This window comes from Oryx dammah, unplaced genomic scaffold (assembly GCF_014754425.2).
Source record: "Oryx dammah isolate SB20612 unplaced genomic scaffold, SCBI_Odam_1.1 HiC_scaffold_22, whole genome shotgun sequence".
Classification (NCBI taxonomy): Eukaryota; Metazoa; Chordata; class Mammalia; order Artiodactyla; family Bovidae; genus Oryx; species Oryx dammah.
Window position 1 is genome coordinate 25904998 of NW_024070206.1, and position 19067 is coordinate 25924064.

Below are 19067 nucleotides of genomic sequence, written 5' to 3' on the forward strand. Positions count from 1 at the left end.
GTATGTGTATCTGTGTATTTGTGTGTATGTGTGGTCTGTGTGTATGTGTGTGTCTGTGTGTGCCTGTGTCTGTGTGTTTGTGTGTCTGTCTGTGTGTCTGTGTATTTGTGTGAGTGTGCCTATATGAGTATATATGTTTGTGTGCATGCACACGCATGCTCCCTAGGGATAGCTCTCAAAGGCTAGGGAAACAGCACATCTGCGCTGGCCTTAAGGCCTCTTCCAGATGGCTCCTAAATACAATGGAGGAATCAGCAGCAGCCTCTCAAAATCCTGCATATCCCCCCACACTGATCTAAGCAACTGGGTACTTTTAATGAGTCTCTGGAATAGGAAAAGAACTTACTGGGTGCAGGAGACAAAGAAGAATGGTGCCACTGTCCCCCTGGCTTTCCCCTGCTCCCTCCTCTCTCAACGTGAGCCCTGCAGCAGAAACTCTCAGGGAGAGGTGTAGCTGATCACCCTTTCAAGGTGTGCATCACGTGTTGGCAACGCTAAACTGGCAGTATGGTCCCTCCCGGGGAAAAAGGAGAAGCACGTGGGGAAATGCCAGTCACAGCAGCCCCACCTCCAGACACAAGCCTCCGTCCTTTTATCATGTACGGTCCACTGGGTAAGCATCACTTGCGACCAATAGGTCATAAGTAGCAGGGTCTACGCTCATTCCTGGGAAACCACTCTGCCCAGCCTCCTTGCCGTTAGGCAGGGTCAGTGAATGTGTGTGCTAAGTTGCTTCAGATGTGTCCAGCTCTGTGCGGCCCCACACACTGTAGCCCACCAGGCTGCTCTGTTCATGGGATTCTCCAGACAAGTATACTGCAGTGGGTTGCTGTGCCCTCCTCCACGGGAGCTTCCCAATCCAGGGACTGAACTCACACCTCTTGTGTGCCTTGGCAGACGGGTTCTTTACCACTTGGGAAGCCAGGTCAGTGAGTAATTGTGGCCAGTGAACTCTATGTAGAGGTACCACAAGTCCCTTCCAGGAAAAGGCAGGGAGAAGCTTCCACTCAACCCCCTGGCTCTGTCTTTCCCTGTCACTGTGCGATGGAATCCATGTGCTGACACAGAAATGCTCAAAAGCAGCAGGTGGGATTTTTGCTGCTTAGGACCAAACAGAACTGCCCTATAGATCATCAGGGTCTGCAACACATTATGCATGATCAGGAAATGATTCTTCACTGCATCAGCCCACTGAGATTGCAAGGTTAGTTTGTTTCCTGAGCAATCCTTAGCCTGTCCTGACTCCTCTCCTCCTCTCCCTAACCCTATCCCTCCCTGCTCCTATGTGTCTCCCCAACACTGTTACATCAGCATCAGGGGCTTCATTCTCACTGACCAGCTCCTCTGTGGGATCTGAAGTATTACTGGATCCTCTGGTTTGTGATGTTATCTATCAAGTCAGTGAATGAAATTAAGACTAAACATCTGTTTTATCTTAATCCACAGATTAAATAAAACAGAAAGTAAAAGAGACAGAGGTCCCTGTGAAGTCCCAACATGACTCTGGTTTCAGGTTCTGAAGCAAGACTGATTGTCTTTTCTTAAGAAATGCCAGCTCCATCACTAAAGTAGAGGCTTAAGGCTGCTCTAAATCAGTCCAGGTCCTTGGACAACAGTCCCCAACCTTTTCGGCACCAGGGACCAGTTTCATGGAAGACAGGTTGTCCACAGACCAGGGAAGGGGGGTTGGTCTCGGGATGATTCAAGTGCATTAGATTTATTGTGCACTTTATTTCTACTATTATTATATTAACTCCACCTCAGATCATCAGGCACTAGATCCCAGAGGTGGGGACTCCTGCTTGGATATATTCAAAATCCTTCATTTCACAACAGACGCAAATACAGGCTTAAGCCATTGTGAGTTGTCTTTCTGTTCATAGCGGTAATTCACAAAACTCCCACACACCCCTGTACAAAGGTAAACTCTGAGACCCATGCCTATCTTAGAAGTGGCCTTTGTATGACTCAGAAAATAGACATAAGACATGCTGATGTTCTTTCAGAGCCACACCAACAAGCCTGGGTGTGCTCTATCAAGCCTTCTGAGCAGAACCTACACAGAAGGTAGATGACGCCCTTGCAGGTGCTGTGGGTTAAGTGAAGGAACCATGGTTCACACATGTAAGGAAACCCTTCAAGATGAACTGCAGCAGGGCTTCACGCCCCCAGCATAACCATGACCCAACAAAACCAATGACAGCAGAAGTCCCATATAAAGGTGGTCCAAGAGGTGAGGAGAAGGACCTTGTCAAGGTAGGCTTGCAGCAGCTGAAAGTCTCGGTGGACAGAAATCACACAGGTGTTTTAGCCACTCTCTCCCACAAACAGTGATGCCAACCATGACTATGAAATGTTGCAGACTGCTGATGGGGAACAAATGGGGGATTGACTTCTCCTGCCCTGCGATGTGATCCACAATAGTGAAATCAATTTCCAAATACTAACCAAAACCAACTGTTTATGTGTGTTCAGTCATTCATGATGACTCTTTGCATCCCCATGGACTGTAGCCTGCCAGGCTCCTCTGTCGATGGAAAGCGGCAAGAATACTGGAGTGGGCTGCCATTTGCTCCTACGGGAGAATCTTTCCGACCCAGGGATCGAACCTATGTGTCTTGCATCTCCTGCAATGGCAGGTGGGTTTTTACCACTGAGCCATCAGGGAAACCAAAATCAACTACATATATGGGAAAGGAGCAGTCACTCAGATCCCAGTGCAGGAGCTCAGGCATCACCACTGTGGCTCCAGGTCTCAACTCAAATCAAACGAGTGTATCACCTTAGTGGGAAAGCCCATTCTCCTAGGACAAGGAGTCCACCCTTCTGAAATCAAGACTTTGTCCTGAAAGTGAGGGCCAGCCACAGTCCCTATTCCCAGGAACATTCCTCTAACTTCTCCTTTGCAAGGTAACTCAAAGTTTAATACAAGGACTAAAATCTCAGATAGCTTTAAGCAAAGAAAGAAATACAGGGGGAAACTCTAAGGTCTTCTTCTAAAACTTAGGACCTAGTGTTCTATGACAGGAGCTCGATAACACCTTGTGCTACTTTTCATGATTGGAAGAAGCATTTTCTGCACAGAACTCCACCCACAGTTAGATACGCACAATACATCTGCTCAGATTTCTGCTAAGTCATGATGAAATTCAAATCTAAACCTCGTGCTGAGGGATCATATATTACTGGAGTCTTCTGATTTCAAAGCCCCTTCACCAGGCCAACTCTGTTTTAGTTGAATAATTATTTAAATGTGTGCTCATAGGAAATATTATCCAATTACAGAGAATGAACAAATGCAATTAAATAAAGCTATGGCTCCTCATGAGCACATAATGATCTGAGAGGTTTGGCCCCAGGAAATGTGCAGAGAGTGGACATTAATCTCTGTCCACTGATTCAGGTGTGCAAAATAATCAATTTTTTAATAAATAAACTTAATTTCTGGCTCGGTGCCCATCCTACAGCCTGGTGAGGGATGCCCCGTCCTCCGGGGTCATGTGGAGGTCATCTGTCTTGCTGCCTTCATCAATTATCATCCACTGTCATGGATTACATGGTCCCGTAGGATCCAGAAACTTCTTGTGGCTTCTATGCTCTGCCAGAGGTAGAGAGATGCATGTAAAGCTGGACACTCCAAGCCTGAGGTCAGGCCCTCTCCTTTGTACCAGGCAGTCTTCTCTTTGGAATCTCGCTGCCTCACAATTACCCCATGAAAATGGGCCTGGGTCCACACTGCTTCTGGACTCATAGGGCCCATCTGGAAGAATTACATCTTCAGTCTCGTAGAAGTCCGTATTTCCCTCCTGCTTCTTCCAAATCAGCCCAAGTCTTCCTATCAACCTTCCCTTCTCTTCTCCTTCTATCACCTCTGCAAACCATCTCATCCTCTTGTGAACTGAGATTTTCAGCTACAAACATAATAATGCATCACAGGCTATTTCTGTGTTCAGCGATCCGACTAAGGAACAAAGTATCTCAACCCTTGAGGTAAAAACATAAAAGCAAGTCCAAGCATACAGAACATTCTCTAATCTGTTGTGATATATTCCAATAAATACTAAACTATTTTTAGAATCTGACCACAGAGCACTAAACAAGAAGGGTGAAATACCAGAGGTAAATTAGGGGGCAAAAAAAGAATTTTGAATAATTACAATGCACAGCCTATTTGATTGCCCTTTTTTCACCAATTAGTGTCACTCAATTAAATCAGATGAATTTTCATTTAGTCCACTGGATTTAAGACTCATTAAAACAATTGAATGACTTCCATTGAGATTTTTTTTTCCTTCTCCTCATACACACCCCATCAGATTGGCTCACATCCCTGCTGAGAGGCTGTTGGCAGCTCCAAATAAACTATATTGAAGTTATTCTCATATTTCTGCTAATTCAGCCTAGTTGTTTTTTTGGGTTTTTTTTTTTTTTTTTTTTTTTGGCTAAAAGATAGTATCTCCAAGTGTTCATAAATATGCATGTAGGAGAACTTTTAAAACCTAGATTTTTTTTTCAGTCTTCCAGGAATTTTCAAAGTCACAGATCTCTGGCTAAGAAAAAATACAAGTAGTCAGTCACCATGTCAAATTTACTAGCACTCAAAGAATTGCAAGATCAAAGAACAATGAGATACCTACCATTTACCTGCTATGGAATTGGCACTTTTGTAAGCACTATGGATGCCCCAGTGAGACTGAAGGGAATAAGGAAGGGCACTTTCATATGCCGTTGGTGGAGAACAAGTGAGCTGTAGATAAGGAAGCACTAGGTACTGTAAAGGATGAACCCCTGATCTCAATGGCTTTGCACAATGAGTAATGAGTAGCTTTTACTTAGAGTTTCAAGTGGATAATCCTGATCGGTGGTAGGGTTCTCATCCTTCGACTTGGAAAAAGAATGACAGATCTGATGGACAGAGTCTCCACCATCTTCTGTGTGGCTTCCAGGTTAACACAGGCATCAACACCCAGCTGCGAAATGGGAAAAGAGGGAGACCATGAAGAAGGTACACCAAGAAGTGACACATATAACTTCAGCTAGGAGTTCAAGGATGAGAATCAGCCATTTGGGTGCACTGAGATGCAAAGAGGGCTGGGAACTGCTGTTCCCCAGCAACAAACCTATGCTATGGATAGATGATGTCCAATGTTCCTACACGCCGTTTCTGCCAGGGCTCAGAAATAGGCTGGGAACCATTTCTCAAAGGTGTGTAATTCTGTTACAAGTATGATGTCCAAGAACCCTATGAAACTGTGTTATGATTCTCCTGCTGGTACATGTGTTTGTGCCTGATAAGTAGCTTCAGTCGTATGCAGCTCTGTGACCCGCATGGACTTTAGCCTGCCAGGCTCCTCTGTCCTTGGGATTCTCCAGTCAAGAAAACTGGAGTGGGTTGCCGTGCCCTCCTTCAGGGGATCTTCCCCACCCAGGGACTGAACCTGCTTCCTCTGTGTCTCCTGCATTGGAAGGCAGGTTCTTTACCATTAATGACACCAGGGAAGCCCTCTCCTTATTGGCTCTTGCCATAAATTGCACGATATCATTTTTCATTACGGAAACCCCTATCACCAGAGGGTCTGCTGAGATACATGGTCTCACAGGCTAGGCTGCTTGAACTGCAGCCCAGATCTGCTGCATAGCCCTTTCCTGCTCTGATCCTAATGAAAAGCTGACAACTTTTCCTGCCCTGGGCTCAGTTGCTCAGTGGTGTCCGACTCTTTGCAGCCCCGTGGACTGTAGCCTGCCAGGTTCCTCTGTTCATGGGATTTCCAAGCAAGAATATTGCTATTTCCTTCCCAATCCAGGGATCGAATTAGTGTCTCCTGCTTGGAAGGAGGATTTTTTACCACTGTGCCTATTTAATGTACAGAAATACCCAGAAGCTGAGAGGCTGACAGGATGACAGAACAGCCTATTGAAAGCACAGCTGAGTTGCCAATTCAGAAAAACTACCAGCCAAGAGCCAGGCTCCAGGATATGGTACGTATTTTAAATCAATGATGTTTCCATGAGTAGTGTGTCCATAGCAGGTGGAATATATGGGTCTGAGAACTAATGAGCAGAATCAGGAAGAGCCCCACATACCATTATTCCTAGAGTCCCATTTTGGGAATCTATATTTTCTGGCCTCATAACTTGGGGCTTTGTGACTTTACAGGTCCTGGTACCCAAGGAAGGAATGCTTCCCCCAATGGACACAGCCGGAGTTGCCTTGAACAGCAAGCTGTAGCTTCCCCCTGGCCACTATAGGTTCCTCATACCAAGGGCTTAGACCCCTTAGGAATGAACATCTGAGTCAGAGCAGCAAGTAAAACCACTAAGACCAGCAAAGAGATCATTGAAGGGTAGTAGGAACTGAGAATAGAGAGTAGAGGAGGGTGATGATGAATATCAATTGTGGCCCTAAGACTTGCTGTACGTACAGGGAAATGGCTTGTCAAATTACCTTTCTTTTTTAAGTTTACATCAGGGAGGAAAAAGGCCCACTGGAATCCTGGAGGAGTTGCTTCCAGAACTAATACTAAGAAGTGGATGAAAATGGCCCAAGGGATGCACTGTGGTGACTGTCCAGAGGGTAGGATTTACTGGGTGGGATTTGCTACCCAGACCCCCAGAGGAATGCAAGACTTACTCCCAGCCTCTGCGAGTGCTGAAACCAGAAGCCCTCAGCTCTCAGACACCTATGTAGACCTGCCTCTGTTGAAGAGAGCTGTCTCACCCAAGGTCATACCTCCTTCCTGGGATGGCTAGGATCTGACAATTGATTGACATGGAAGTGTATTGACCTGGTCCCTGGTTCCCCTCAGGACAACTCTCAAGAATCGTCCCAGGTTCAGAACTCTCCTGAAAGTTGGCTGAGACCTCTGCTGAGATGCATCACAGTTCAACCTCTCCCTCTGCCCAGTCCTGCTTCTGGAATGTTCCTGTTTGCTCCTCTTCAACTCAGAGTCTTTTTCTCAGGGAACTCAGCCCATGATATATACCAAAATACAGGCAACCAAAACCATTTGTGTACAATAGATAAATTCTCTCCTTTGAATGGTACTTGATAAACACCAATATGTTCACTGTCCAACTTGCTTACATCATTCTTTACTGTTAATAATAATCATTTGATCCCTGGGTTGGGAAGATACCCTGGAGTAGGAAATGGCAAGCCAGTCCAGTATTCTTGCCTGGAAAATTCCATGGACAGAGGAGCCTAGCAGGCTATAGTCCACAGAGTTGCAAAAAGCTGGACATGACTCAGCACACACACACAAACACAATAATAGACAAACAAAAATATAATTGAGTTGTCATAGTTTCTTTTTGTTAAATATAAATATTGATGAGACACCGTTTACTGTAAGGGGTCATCTTTCAAGGTGGTTCCAGATTTCCAGAGTTCAACTAGACTTCTTCTTCAAAGATGACTCACTATCAACCTCAGATAAAATCTCTGATTAATTCTTGCTTCGAAAGTAAGTAACTGCCAAAACTGTTCCAAACTGGAAAAGGAGTACGTCAAGGCTGTATATTGTCATCCTGTTTATTTAATTTATATCCAGAGTATATCACAAGAAATGCCGGGTGGGCTGGATGAAGCACAAGCTGGAATCAAGATTGCCGGGAGAAATATCAATAATCTCAGATATACAGATGACGCCACCATTATGGCAGAAAGCAAAGAGGAACTAAAAAGCCGCTTGATGAAAGTGCAAGAGGAGAGTGAAAAAGCTGGCTGCAAATTCAACATTCAAGAAACTAAGATAATGGCATCCAGTTTCATCACTTCATGGCAAATAGATGGGGAAACAATGGAAACTGTGACAGACTTTATTTTCTTGGGCTCCAAAATCACTGCAGATGGTGACTGCAGCCATGAAATTAAAAGATGCTTGCTCCTTGGAAAAAAAGTTATGACCAACCTAGACAGCTTATTAAAAAGCAGAGACATTACTTTGCCAATAAAGGTCCATCTAGTATCAGTACTCTTGCCTGGAAATCCCAGGGACGGAGGTGCCTGGTAGTCTGCAGTCCATGGGGTCGCTAGGAGTCAGACACAACTGATTGACTTCACTTTCACTTTTCACTTTCATGGATTGGAGAAGGAAATGGCAACCCACTCTAGTGTTCTTGTCTGGAGAATCCCAGGGATAAGGGAGCCTGGAGGGCTGCCATCTCTGGGATCGCACAGAGTTGGACACAACTGAAGTGACTTAACAGCAGCAGCAGTCAAAGCTATGGTTTTTCTGGTAATCATATACGGATATGAAAGTAGGACTATAAAGAAAACTGAGTGCCAAATAATTGATGATTTTGAACTGTGGTGTTGGAGAAGACTCTTGAGAGTCCCTTAGACTGAAAGGAGATCAAACCCATCAATCGTAAAGGAGATCAGTCCTGAATATTCATTGGAAGGACTGATTCTGAAGCTGAAGTTCCATTACTTTGGCCGCCTAATGCAAAGAACTGACTCCTTGGAAAAGAACCTGATACTGGGAAAGACTGAAAGCAGGAGAGGGGATGACAGAGGACAAGATGGTTGGATGGCATCACCAACTCAATGGACATGAGTTTGAGCAAGATCCAGGAGCTGGTGATGGACAGGGAAGCCTGGCGTGCTACAGTCCATGGGGCTGCAAAGAGTCAGACATAACTGAATGCCTGAACTGAACTGCCAAAAAGATTAATTATACTTCCAGTGGGCTTGCCCTTTCCATTACCGGGTTACTCTCTGGTTTTCAGCAGCAGTACCTGGGATCAGATCATGGCTTGTGATTTCCTGAAGTTCCCTGTTTTAAGAGCTCCCATCTTGACTGTCCTAGAAAAACAAAAGGTACAGAAGAACTCTCTCCAACCTCCTCAGTTCATTTTTTCCTGAAAAGCACTATCCTATTACCTAGGTTGGTCCTCTACCCACATAAACACTTTGGACCTTTTAATTTCTAGAAAAAGCAAAAGAGCTACTATTTTCTAACCCTTCTCATCTCTGTTCCCTTAACATGGCACTTCCCCTAAAAGATTGCTGTCTTTTCCAAACTCTGGAAGTACATGGATTTATATGTCAATTAATTTCAGGTAGAAAAACAGTAATTCAACTAGATGTGAAACTACAAATCTGTACAAATAACAGAAAGTTCCAAGTACAACCCAGCCCTCTCCATATCAAAATGGTGCCAGAGAAATTAGGTAACTAAGTTTAGAGGAGAAGAGACGAGATGATAAAAGGATACTTCTGTGTGCTGTACCATTTATGTCATCCAGGACCTACAAATGTCCCAGTGTTGAAGACTTTTCATTAAGAAATGGTCCTGTTCATAATCAAAATGGTAGTAATAAATGAATGGCTTCTCTGTTTTCCCCTCCACACCAAAGCAATGCCTAGACTAAAAACAATCGATAATCCTGATATAAAATAAGCATAGTTGAGGAGTTTAGGGGTCTTGGTCCAGACATGCTGCTGAAGATGACCAACCTGTATCTCCTGACATCTCCTTTTCATCATCTGTTTACAAAAATGGGGAAAATAGAAAGTGAAAGTCGCTCAGTTGTGTGTGACTCTTTGCAATCCCATGTACTATACAGTCCTTGGAATTCTCCAGGCCAGAATACTGGAGTGGGAAGCCTTTCCCTTCTCCAGAGAATCTTCCCAACCCAGGGATTGAACCCAGGTCTCCCGCACTGCAGGTGGATTCTTTACCAGCTGAGCCACAAGAGATACCCAAGCATGTGTTACCTTGTAGAGGCAACAGTTTTAAAATGCTTTATTATTTGAAAAAATAAACTTTAAAGGTAATTTCTAAGTTTCTATCCAAAGTTAAAATTTTGTGAACTGACCTGTAGTCATGGTGAGCTAAACTGCATTAGTTAATCAATCCCAATCCATGTGTGTGCTTAGTCACTCAGTCGTGTCCAACTCTTTGCAACCCCATGGACTAGCCCACCAGGCTCCTCTGTCCATGGGATTTCCCAGACAAGAATACTATAGTGGGGTGCTATTTCCTTCTCCAGGGATCCAGACCCAGGGATCAAACCTGTGTCTCCTGCTTGGCAGGCAGATTCTATACCAATGAGCCCACTTAAGCCACCTAGTCTATATTTGTTACAACAGCCCAAGTTAACTAAAACACACTCCATTTTCTTTGCCTAGTTAACTCCTACTTTTCCTTCAAATATCAGCTCAAAAACCACTTTTTCAGGGAACTCTTCTGTAACTCACAGGATTTCCGTTACAAGTTTTCATGGTACCTCATATATTTTCTTTATACCACTTATTACAGCTTGTAATGATGAATGAAGGAAGTCATTTATTCAGTATTTCTCTTTCTTACCAGAAAGTTTTATAGGGCTAAGACTTCTATTTGTTATTCGTTTTACTCCTGACACTTCACTCAGAGCTTAGCACATAACAGGCACACAATAAATATTTCTTTAACGGATGGATGAATGGATGGATGAGTAAAAGCAGGGGAAAGAGATGAGGCATTTTCCTTTTTTCTTTTGCTCAAAAGCCTACACATTTTTTTCTTTTAACTTTATTACACTGTGACTGTGAAGAAATAATTTGTGACTGCTGTTCAAATTTCATCAATTTTAGAGGAGAAAAGGTATCATTTCTACTTATCAAATTAAACTGTTAAGAACAATCACTTGGTACTTCCATGACAGTTATAAGATGTCAAGTAAAATTGACAGTCTTGATAGTCTTTCTGGGGAAATTATTAGCAGGTCAAGGATGCTTCGAGAGGCTAAGCAATGTTTGGGATACTCTCCAGAAATGAGATACCAGCCCTGAGTATCATGCAGTGGAAAAGTCGTGAATCATCATCAGCTTTACTTCTCTGTAATGATCCTAGTCAAGCGCCTCACATACTTCAATCTTAGACCTGTAATGAGGTCCCCAAACCCTCTTCTGGAGACCACTGGAGAGGGAATCAGAAATGTTTCTAGGGTGAGTAGGTAGACAGGTACATCAGTCTAATGAAAACACACAGATGTTGTTGGGGAGGAGGAGTGAGTATTTTCCGATTCAGCCTCTGATCATTTCACCTCCCAATGTCCTTGGCTGTGAACTTTGTAATGCCATCTCCAACTAAAGACATACACAGGACATTCATCAACTGCTTGGGATCTTGGGCCCAAGGCACTCCTCTTGTTTAGCTTATCCCTCACTGATGCCTTTTGGCCCATTCTGTCTTTAGGGAACAAACTAACATCAAGATTCTAAGTCAGCACCAAATTCTTCTAAAACCCCAAATGTTACCTCTTCCAGTGAAAATGCTCCAGACAATGTTTTGGAGGCGAGTCATGTCCACATTGCATCTTAGCTCAAACTGAATCCCTAAACTGACTTCTCCTTCCCTCCACCCCCTACTAGTTTCCTATATTTCTGAACTAAAGGAGAAAAAAAATAGAAAGAGGGCAAGGCAGGAATCCATCACGGAGGGCCAAATTTCCTCTTCACATGACTCAGATCAGCAATTACTGCCCTCTCATGGTCTCTCAATGTGACTTGAATAAATCTCTCCTCCTTAAGAGCATCGATTGGTCCTGGACTGGAGAGAAACTTACAAAAGGATGCATCAGAACCACACAGACAGGCACCTGAAAACAAGATCAGCCACCTGAGCCATGTAAGCTCTCCTCTCCCATCAACCTTTGGGGCTTCAGGATAAATAGTTTCCATAAGCTCCCAGTGCAGAGAATGAGGCTCACAGGGAGGATGCATTTGGTATAACTAAGGAAAAGAGAGGCATGAAGTCTCTTTATGAGGCCATCTATGTCAGGTCCAACATGCTCAGTTACACACACACAAAGAGACACACACAGACACCCAGGCACATACACCTTCAGCTATCATAGCACATTTTTATGTATTGCTATTTTATCACTGGTCATAGTATCACATAACTATTTTTTATACTGTTGTTTACTCCACTGTAGTGGAAGACCTGCTGGGTCCTGGAGCTACATTATTCCACATTATAGCTCTATCACATAGCAGAGTAAGTGCTCAATTGGTGTCTGTTGAATGAACAAGTGAATAAAAGAATGCAGGAATCTGTCAGGATCAGCCAACTAAATCTTTATCTTTTTAATGAAAGAAGTAAGATTCCTCAGCCAATTTACTCCTTTCATTTTTAATGTGTTTCTGTTTATAAACATAGTTTAAGCAATATTAAATGTGCACAAATATGTATAAAGACTAGCACAGTAAATACCAAGGTGTGTGTGCTAAGTTGTTTCAGACTTGTCCAACTTTGGGTGACCCTATGGACTGTAGCCCACAAGGCTCTTCTGTCCATGGGTTTCTCCAGACAAGAATACTGGAGTGCGCTGGCATGCCCAGGGATCGAACCCACATCTCTTGTATCTCCAGCATTGGCAGCCGGGTTCTTTACCACGAGCACCACCTGGGAAGCCCCATTAGGCTGTACACTTTAAACGTATACAGTGTTGTATGTCAATTATATCTCAAAACAACTAGAAGGAAAAATCATTGCTAGGTCACTAATAATATTATGGAAATTTATTCTCATTTTTACTTAATAAAGCATTTGACAAACTCTCCCACAATGTTTCTGGATAATATGATAAAATGCAAGTTAGATGATAATGGAATTATAAGGATTGAAGCTGGTAGAACTAAAATAGCAGGTCTCTAGATGGATAGATAAATAGACAGATATAAAGATATAAGACCTTTGCAAACTGATCCATCATGTTCCTATATTTGATCAAACATTTCTTTGGTTTCCTGTGGCCGTTGCTGACTGACCGTTTCACAGACAACTGCCTCTTTTCCTTGGTAACAAAATAATGATTTTGCTTAGTTCATTTTCCAGGAAATCTAAGGCTACACCAAGTATAACAATCTCAATCCATTTGGCCCATTGATGGGCCCATGAGACATAAAGATTCTGCTGAGCACTTCTGGGAAAGATGTTGCTCTCTGAAAAAAAGATATGTAAGGAGTTTCTTCTACCCCTTCATTCCTGTTGTAGATATTTTTACCCAAGAAAGTGATGCTTGAAGCTGCAGTGGCCATTTCTGAAACCATGAGGTCACAAGCATGAAGATGAAGCTAATCCTCTGAAGAAAACAAAGTAGAAAAAAGGATGGTACGGGGAGGGAGGAGAGAGGGGGGTTCAGGATGGGGAACACATGTATACCTGTGGCAGATTCATGTTGATGTATGGCAAAACCAATACAATATTGCAAAGTAATTAACCTCCAATTAAAATAAATAAATTTATATTTAAAAAAAAAAGAAAAAGGGAAACAACTTAGATCCTTGGCAACTTCATCTATCCATCAGACAAGTCTGAAGATCACATTCTTCCAAGCTTTTTTTAAGTAAACAATAAATTCCGGGAGTTGGTGATGGACAGGGAGGCCTGCCATGCTGTGATTCATGGGGTCATAAAGAATCGGACACTACTGAGCAACTGAACTGAACTGAACTGAACTGAACTGAACTGAATCTCCTTATGGTCTGAGTCACTATTAGCTGAGGACATCTTAACTGATATATTTCTAAATACTTGAGAAATGAGAAAATGACCTAAGAATTTGCAGTTATCAAAAAAAGAAAGTTTGGTGAGGTTTCTGAAACTAGTGAAGCAAAGTCTTAGTGTACACATTCATGGATCATGTAAATCACATATCACTGGGGTAACATAGAGAACAGCAGCAATGTTCTATAGTCTCTTGGTTAAACCTTATTTAGTAAATTTTCTTTAAAACAGAGTATACCTTAGGAGAAGCAGTGGAAAAGTCAAATATACGTAGCAATTAAAACCAGGAACTATGAACAAAGCTGGAACTTAGGGAAATATCAGATGAATTATTTTGAGGCTATGTAATTAAAGACAAAAGGAATCATGGTGGCTAATTTAAACATTTGAAGGTTTTTGATGCAGTATAAACAAGAGAACAAAGCCCTGGACTTCCCTGATGGTCCAGTGGCTAAGACTGCAATCTTAGATTGGACCAAAAGGGGACCATGTTCGATCCTGGACTGCCATCGCCACTGCCAAGTCGCGTCAGTCGTGTCCGACTCTGTGCGACCCCATAGAGGGCAGCCCATCAGGCTCCCCCGTCCCTGGGATTCTCCAGGCAAGAACACTGCAGTGGGTTGCCATTTCCTCCTCCAATGCATGAAAGTGCAAAGTGAAAGGGAAGTCAGTCGGTTGTGTCCGACTCTCAGCGACCCCATGGACTGCAGCCAGGCTCCTCTGCCCATGGGATTTTCCAGGCAAGAGCACTGGAGTGGGTGCCAATGCCTTCTCCGTCGATCCTGGACGGGGAACCATTATTAGATCCCGCATGCCACAACTAAAGATCCCCAAGCCACGATGAAGATGGAAGATGCACTCACCACAATTAAGACCCAGAGCAGCCAAATAAAAAATTAATCGAACAGATAAATACTCTTTTAAAAAAGAAATCCAATGTTCAAAATAAATGTTCTGCCCTACTTTGTCACAAAATTCTTCCTCTTGCATTCTATCTCTATAATTACACAATATACCCTACTGCCAGTGTCAAAAACTGAGTCATTCTTCACTCCTCTCTTCTCTCACCTAATTCTCATATCTAGAAAATTACACGGGTGTCTGACTCTTTCTTTAGAGTGTCTCAAATATCCCTAATCCTCTCCATTTCCAATGTGTCATCTTAGGCCACCATCATCTCTCACATGGGCCACAGCAAAGCCTCTCGATAGTTCTTCCTCCCTCCTCACTGCTCCCTAGTACGGCTCCCAAAATATGCTCTCTGCAAACACAAACATGACCAGGTTGCTCCCCTACTTAAAATCCTTTAGTGTTCCCTGCTTGCCTTCAGAGTAAAAATCTTTCATAATTTGGTCCATATCCTGTCTTTCCACCTTCACTTCATGATGAATTGTTGTTGTTGCTGTTGTTTAGTCACTAAGTGTTCACCAACTCTTTGCGACTCCATGGACTAGCCCACCAGGCTCCTCTGTCCATGGGATTTCCCAGACAAGAACACTCAAGTGGGTTGCCTTATCCGGGGATCGAAACCATGTCTCCTGCATTGACAAGGTGGATTCTTTTACTACTAAGCCACCTGGGAAGCCCCTCATGATGAATGAATCCTACAAATACTGCATGTTTATGTCAAGCTACCTGCAGGCTCTTTAAAACATATCAAATTGTTTCAAGTTTCTGTGTCTCTATTTTCTCACTCCATATTCATGTGAAAAATCCCACATTCCCTTCAAAATTCTGTTCAAAATTCTACTCCATCGTCGAAGTTCCTAAAGCTATTTTCTTCCAGACAGAAAACTCTGAAGGACACCAGTACAGAACTGTTAGTATATGTCAGAAAGTTACACAGAGAATTACCATCTGAGCCAGCAATTCACTCCCAGGTACAGCAAAGTGAAAGCATACATTGTCATTAAAATGTGTAGCCCTGGGTCTTCTCTGGTAATCCAGTGGCTAAGACTCCATGCTCCCAATGCAGGGGGCCCAGGCTTGATGCCTCATCAGGGGAACTACACCCCACATGCCACAACTAAAGACCCAGTGCAGCCAAATAAATAAATAAATTTTTTAACAAACATGTAGCCCTAATGTTCATAACATTTTTATTTGTAATAGCCAAAATGTGAAAACCACCCAAATGTCCATCAGCTGGTGAATGGGAAAAAAAAATTATATTTATACAATGGAATATTATTTAGCCATTTAAAAGGAATGAAGTACTGCTATATGCTATAGCAAAAATGAACCTTGAAATCCTATGATAAGTGAAAGAAGCCATTCAAAAAAGGCCATATATTATATGAGTCCATTTATATGGAATTTTCAGAAAAAACAAATCCATAGAGATAGAAAGTACTGGTTTTCAGGGCTTGGGAGAAGGGAAGAGTGGACAGTTACAGCTAGTGGGTACAGGTTGTCTTTGGGGGGTAATTGATTAGATACAACTGATGATTCAAAACTTTGTGAACATACTAAAAATCACTCAGTTGTATACTTTAAAAAGGTGAATTTTATGATATATGAGTTATATCTCAATTTTTAAGTGCCCCTAAAAATAATTAAGAGGATTGAGTGGACATTATATGATTACAAAGCAAAAATCACAAAGCAGATTTTGGTTCAACTTTTTTAAACATTTTCTGTTTTAGAAGCCGACACGTTCCCCCTATGGAAATAAATTCCTCACTCAGGTAGTGAGCTGCCTATCACAGGCATTATTCAAGATAAGCTTGTCAGTGGTGCTACAGGAGAAATTCCTACACTGCATTTGAGATTAGACTATCTCATAAACCTCCTGCCATGTTAGGTACCTCTAGTGCCCTATGCCAAGCAGGCACTCAATTACAAATAAATGTCAACAAGGCTGAGCGCTGAAGAATTGATGCTTTCAAATTGTGGTGATGGAGAAGATTCTTGAGAGTCCCTTAGACTACAAGGAGATCAAACCAGTCCATCCTAAGGGAAATCAACCCTGAATATTTATTGGACGGACTGATGCTGAAGTTGAAGCTCAAATACTTTGGCCACCTGATGTGAAGACTGACTCATTGGAAAAGGCCCTGATGCTGAGAAAGATGGAAGGCAAAAAGAGAAGTGTGCAACAGAGAATGAGATGGTTGGATGGCATCACCCACTCAATGGACATGAGGTTGAGCAAACTCTGGGAGACAGTGAAGGACAGGGAAGCCTGGTGTGCTGCAGTCCATGGGGTCGCAAAGAGTTAGACACGACTTAGCCACTGAACAACAACAACAGCAAACATCAGCCACAATGCCTGGTGCATAAATTAACAAATAAATCCTCACAAAGCATTTGTTAAGAATATCTCCGCAGGTGACACTGTGTTAATCAGCAAACACCGACTTTTTCATTGAAAGCTCAACCTGGACGGAAGTCAATCTGTGCCTGATAGGCAGAGAAGTGAACTTCACAAACTCTGCATTGGGTTTTGTCAGCTGTCAGAAAAGTTATTTAGAAGAAAACCAATAATGGCTGATGAACACCAATTGCTCAGCTGAGTGAATATAAACCCCGCTAGCCAACAAGCTCATGCATCCCACTGATGGACGGCATACAAGCCTAGTGGAGAAGGGGGCTGAGATCAGTGTTACCTTTCAAATCCTAGGAGAACAAGAGACACAATCAGAACAGCATTCCCCAGGCATCAGAATGTCTACAAAGGCTGCAGAGGGCACTTCACACCAACACTACAGCACTCAGAGAGTAGGCACTCATTTTTTGTTTTGTTGTGTTTTTTCTCTTCTTCTTTCAAAGAAAATGTTTTTGCTTTTACATTCTCCTAGTCCTATGTTATGGGCTTCCCAGGTGGCTCAGTGGTACAGAATCCATCTGCCAATGCAGGAGATGCCAGAGACACAGGTTCAGCCTCTGAGTCAGAAAGTTCCCCTGGAGAAGGAAATGGCAACCCAATCCAGTATTCTTGCCTGGGAAATCCCATGGACAGAGAAGCCTGGTGGGCCACAGTCCACGAGGTCTCAAAGAGTTAGGCACAACTGAGGTCGCACACACTCCTATTCTATCCAAGATGCATTGGCGGGAATTCCCTAGTGGTTCAGTGGTCAAGGCTTTGCGATTCCACTGCAGGGGGCACAGGTTCAATCTCTGGTGGGAGAACTAAAATAATAATATTATGTTGGAGTTTTAAACCCAGTGACTCAGAATATGACGTAATTTGGAGGTCTCTAAAGAGGTAATCAAGTTAAAATGAGGTATACCTATTGATTGATATTGATGCTTGGCAGAAACCAGCACAATACTGTGAAGCAATTATCCCTCAGTTAAAAATAAATAAATTTTTTTAAATGAGGTCATGAATGTGGCCCCTAGTCCAATATGATTGGTGTCCTTATAAATGGGGGGATTTGGACACAGAAACGAAGATCATGGCATCTGGTCCCATCACTTCATGGCAAATAGATGGGAAAACAGTGGAAACAGTGTCAGACTTTATTTTGGGGGGCTCCAAAATCACTGCAGATGGTGACTGCAGCCATGAAATTAAAAGACGCTTACTCCTTGGAAGAAAAGTTATGACCAACATAGATAGCATATTCAAAAGTAGAGACATTACTTTGCCAACAAAGATCCATCTAGTCAAGGCTATGGTTTTTCCAGTGGTCATGTAGGGATGTGAGAGTTGGACTGTGAAAAAAGCTGAGCACTGAAGAATTGATGCTTTTGAACTGTGGTGCTGGAGAAGACTCTTGAGAGTCCCTTGGACTGCAAGGAGATCCAACCAGTCCATTCTGAAGGAGATCAGCCCTGGGATTTCTTTGGAAGGAATGATGCTAAAGCTGAAACTCCAGTACTTTGGCCACCTCATGCGAACAGTTGACTCATTGGAAAAGATTCTGATGTTGGGAGGGATTGGGGGCAGGAGGAGAAGGGGATGACAGAGGATGAGATGGCTGAATGGCATCACTGACTCAATGGACATGAGTTTGGGTGAACTCCGGGAGTTGGTGATGGACAGGGAGGCCTGGCGAGCTGCAATTCATGGGGTCGCAAAGAGTCGGACACGACTGAGCAACTGAACTGAACACACAGATATGAAGGCAGAGATTAGGATGATGCAGAAGTTAGTCAACATCAGTGATTGCCAGCAAACCTCTAGAAACTTGGAGACAGGCAAGAACAGTCTCCCCCACAGCCCTCGGAGAGAACCACCCTGCTTACTCCTTGACCTTGGACTTCTGGTCTTCAGAACTGGGAGACGATCCTTTCTGCAGTGTGAGCTCCCCCAGTCTGTGGTATTCTGTTTCTGCAGCCCTAGGAGACTAACAACACACCCCACCCCTCACCAGCAGCAGTGGCAGCCACAGCAGCACTCTCCACCTTGCTATCCTTGTCACTTTCCATTCCTGACTTCCCTGTACTGACAGCTAAGTTTAAAACCCACACTGAAAATCCAGCCAGCCCAAGCTTGGAAAACGGTGTCCTAAGCCATCTTCTCTTTGTAAATGTAGCCTTTGTCCTCTAACCATTTGCAGCAAACAAAAGGGGCTACAATGTCATGATTCCTCCCATCCCAGTTCTTTTTTTAATATA